Below are 4714 nucleotides of genomic sequence, written 5' to 3' on the forward strand. Positions count from 1 at the left end.
AGGGAACGATCGACTCGGTAACCATGTGTTAATTACCCCTAGGTTAATTTTTCACTGGATTTGTCCTTTAAGATTACCCCAGAATAAATTGCATTGCTAGCCCACCCTAACACTTACACACAATAGTAATGATAAATGCTGACCAAACCTTAATTATATTACTTTTTTTCACAACCTTGAAGCAAGAGTGGGAGAACATGTGTGGGACAATCTGGCCGCCGCTGTGTCTGCTTCAAACATTCGTGTGCCTGCACTCCATGACTACCTGTAAAACATTTAAACAGGTTAAAACGTTTTACAATTCATGTTGTCAGTTTTCCAGTTCTTGCCATATTTCATTTCAAATGTTACAATTACATGCTAATTCTTGTAGCTTTATTACTTTTGTGGTGTAGTGTGCTAAACCACTGAACGGATAAGCAGAATGTTGCTGGTTCGATCTTCACCGCCGCCACCAGCAGTGTGTCCTTGAGCAAGGCACTTTACTCCAGGTTTCTCCAGAGGGATTGTTCTTGTTATAAGTGGATGGTAAGTCGCTTTGGATAAAAGGATCTAACAAATGTAAATAAATGTAAATGTGATTTTTGATTCTTTTTTTAAAGTGTCTCTGGCACAAATGCTCAATAAAGCTGATTCTTTTTTAAAGTTTATTTCTTCAAGGTACTACTATAATATAAATCCATACATATTTTTCATACAAAATCTATTCAGTCATGATTTAATAGCCTTCACGCTAGTAAATTTTTTTCAAAGGTGATTTTGGTCAAGTTTGTCCTGCTGGTTTCTGTTCACATAATATCAGTCAATGGAGCCTGACTTCCAGAAGCTTCATGACATTTTTGATTATGCTTTTAAAGCTTCTGAAAGTCGGCCTCCATACCGTGTTTACTCACATTTAAAAACATCTCTGCGATATTGATAATGACGTATCCTCTCCCGGGGCCTCCTGGGAAGGCTGGGATAGAAAAGTATCCAAGGATAAGTGTTTCAGAATCTGTGCGGAAGCATAGGCCATCCAGGGATTTTTCGCCTACTGTTTTATGAATACTGAGGATTCAGGACATACTACTCTTTACACGGACTGTTTTCTCCTACTATATAAGTAGGCATATTTGGACGGAACATTAGTATACGCACAACCGAATCTCTCGAGAATTAGTACACCACCCAGGTATTTCTTGCCTACTCTTTTATGAATACTGAGGATTCAGATGTTCTATTTGTTCGCCTACTGCTTTTTGCTTACTATATAGTAGGGAAGTATGCGGTTTCGAATGCAGCCTACAGAGTCTATATAGTCTCAGATATACTTTATAATCAAACTATCATAACAGTATAATTTAATTATCTCATCTGTCGTCTTGATGCTGTGGACGGCAGAGAGAGATGTTCATTAAAAGTATATCACTGCAAAGGTATTTTCAACATTGTCATGTCTTTTTCTGTTTTTAGTTTAACAGAACATGTAAGTGTGAGCAGCAGTTCAGTTAAGGATACTCATCTTCTCTTCTCCTCAAAGTAAGAGAGATATGGAATTTATGATATTTTTAAATTATGACTTTATGCCTAAAGGGCTCATACTGTTCATTTTTGCTAATTTTGGCCTTCATGAACATTATTGTTTTTACATAATCAGATAGAAGAGACACAATGTAACTGTAAACTCAATTGTGTATTTCAGATGCTGTCACGTGTCATAACCTAATCGTCTGCAGAGAGAAACTGCCACTCAGAATACACACTATGAAGGACGTAAAGACATCATAGAGGATTGTGAAGATATTTCACTGGAACTTGGTCTTCATTACATATCGTGTTCAATGTCAATTGTTATTTATTAATGTATTCAGCTAACAACTGTTATCAGGGCTATAATCTGCCATGTCAATATAAAATAAAAGTACTTTCAGCTATCAACGGCTGCAAGCAGATTTCTGAGAAGGCGGGTTAAGAAAAACCCTCGAGTGACTGCAAAAGACCTGCAGCAAGACTTGGTGGCAACAGGCACTGAGGTTTCAGCTTTCACTGTAAGGCGCTTACTAAACGCCAGAACTCCAAGCCGTACACCACTACTGACCCAAAAGCACAAGAAAAGTCGGCTCCAATTTGCTCAAAATCATATAAATAAGCTACAGAAGTTTTGGGAATCTGTTCTGTGGAGCGATGAAAGAAAACTTTTTTGCCCTAATGATCAGCGGTATGTCTGGAGGAAGAAGAATGAAGCTGAAAATAACACTCTGGGGGCTTTGGGAATGTCAGTGGGAATGACTTTACACTGTAAACTATGACACTATAGTATTTTTAATTCCATAAACTGTTAATTTAACCGTAATTAATTAATTTAAACTAAATTCATAAAATGATTCCCTTGAAAGGTTCTCTATATAAAGTACCTGACAGAACTCTTTAAGGTTCTATATAGAACCTTTTATTTTAAGAGTGATAGCATTTTTACCAGTAATTTTTTTTTTTTTTTTTTACAGTGCATGTAACCTACTGTATAAATACTATTTAAAGGAACTCTTCTGATCTGAGATCGGCTCATGAGATTGTGAGCACCAGACATAAACAGATTGAATGACGGGGGTGAGCTGCCATTATGTGTGATATGAAGTCAGCCACAGCCCATCAGCTTCAATGCCACACGAGCAGATAAGTCAGTCCCCGAGGGCACACATTATGCATCTATCAAATCCAGCATGAACATAGGAGAGTGCTCCACATTGAAAGTCAATGCCATCAGCTCTCAAATGAAGCATGGTGTTGAAGTATTTTTTTTGTGTGTGTGCACATTATTCTATTAAACAGGCACAGTCTTTGGGAAGACTAACCAGGGTGAATATCCGACTGTACGGGCATTTTCTGCCACACTTAGAGTGTAATACTCCACATGTTTCCTCACAGCTGGATACAAAATTCTTTTGGTGGAAAAAAGGCGACCCAAACAACAAAAAATCACACCTCTCAGTGCCAGGCTTTTTTCTTTCTGAAAATCACAGTGATACGACCCCCAAGAGAGAAACCATTTCCTGTGCTAAAAAAAAAAAAAAAAAAAAAAAAAAGGTACGTTAAGAATCATCCACCCAAAAAATTGGTTTCCGGCATGGAATCGTTTGATTATGTGCTGGACGTGACTTGTGTGTGCTTTTTACGTTTGTGTCAAGCTTTTTTCTATCTATCTATCTATCTATCTATCTATCTATCTATCTATCTATCTATCTATCTATCTATCTATCTATCTATCTATCTATCTATCTATCCATCCATCCATCCATCCATCCATCTATCTATCTATATCTATATATATATATATACACACACACACTCACCTAAAGGATTATTAGGAACACCTGTTCAATTTCTCATTAATGCAATTATCTAATCAACCAATCACATGGCAGTTGCTTCAATGCATTTAGGGGTGTGGTCCTGGTCAAGACAATCTCCTGAACTCCAAACTGAATGTCAGAATGGGAAAGAGGAAAGGTGATTTAAGCAATTTTGAGCGTGGCATGGTTGTTGGTGCCAGACGGGCCAGTCTGAGTATTTCACAATCTGCTCAGTTACTGGGATTTTCACGCACAACCATTTCTAGGGTTTACAAAGAATGGTGTGAAAAGGGAAAAACATCCAGTATGCGGCAGTCCTGTGGGCGAAAATGCCTTGTTGATGCTAGAGGTCAGAGGAGAATGGGCCGACTGATTCAAGCTGATAGAAGAGCAACTTTGACTGAAATAACCACTCGTTACAACCGAGGTATGCAGCAAAGCATTTGTGAAGCCACAACACGCACAACCTTGAGGCGGATGGGCTACAACAGCAGAAGACCCCACCGGGTACCACTCATCTCCACTACAAATAGGAAAAAGAGGCTACAATTTGCACGAGCTCACCAAAATTGGACAGTTGAAGACTGGAAAAATGTTGCCTGGTCTGATGAGTCTCGATTTCTGTTGAGACATTCAGATGGTAGAGTCAGAATTTGGCGTAAACAGAATGAGAACATGGATCCATCATGCCTTGTTACCACTGTGCATGCTGGTGGTGGTGGTGTAATGGTGTGGGGGATGTTTTCTTGGCACACTTTAGGCCCCTTAGTGCCAATTGGGCATCGTTTAAATGCCACGGCCTACCTGAGCATTGTTTCTGACCATGTCCATCCCTTTATGACCACCATGTACCCATCCTCTGATGGCTACTTCCAGCAGGATAATGCACCATGTCACAAAGCTCGAATCATTTCAAATTGGTTTCTTGAACATGACAATGAGTTCTCTGTACTAAAATGGCCCCCACAGTCACCAGATCTCAACCCAATAGAGCATCTTTGGGATGTGGTGGAACGGGAGATTCGTGCCCTGGATGTGCATCCCACAAATCTCCATCAACTGCAAGATGCTATCCAATCAATATGGGCCAACATTTCTAAAGAATGCTTTCAGCACCTTGTTGAATCAATGCCACGTAGAATTAAGGCAGTTCTGAAGGCGAAAGGGGGTCAAACACAGTATTAGTATGGTGTTCCTAATAATCCTTTAGGTGAGTGTATATGTCAGTACTGAGTGAATGTTGTTCCGATTGATTGTGGTTTAATCCCTGTTCTGCCCCTCGCAACCCAAGAATCCCATCTGATGCATTATCTTGTTCTGCTGTTTATCCTAATCTCTACGGTATCAAAACCAAACAAACACACAGTAGTTGTCACAAACTGCTC

General features: G+C 39.4%; 1 long non-coding RNA gene across 1 annotated transcript; it reads left to right on the forward strand.

The window, feature by feature from the left end:
• Nucleotides 1–201: 201 nt before the first annotated feature.
• Nucleotides 202–1894, forward strand: LOC309499113. The gene is made up of 4 exons (XR_014206152.1): nt 202–284; nt 396–528; nt 1453–1518; nt 1682–1894. It is a non-coding gene; the product is annotated as an uncharacterized lncRNA (long non-coding RNA).
• The last annotated feature ends 2820 nt before the right edge of the window (nt 1895–4714 follow it).

The sequence above is a fragment of the Leuciscus leuciscus genome (genome assembly GCF_965113295.1).
Source record: "Leuciscus leuciscus genome assembly, chromosome: 5".
NCBI lineage: Eukaryota > Metazoa > Chordata > Actinopteri > Cypriniformes > Leuciscidae > Leuciscus > Leuciscus leuciscus.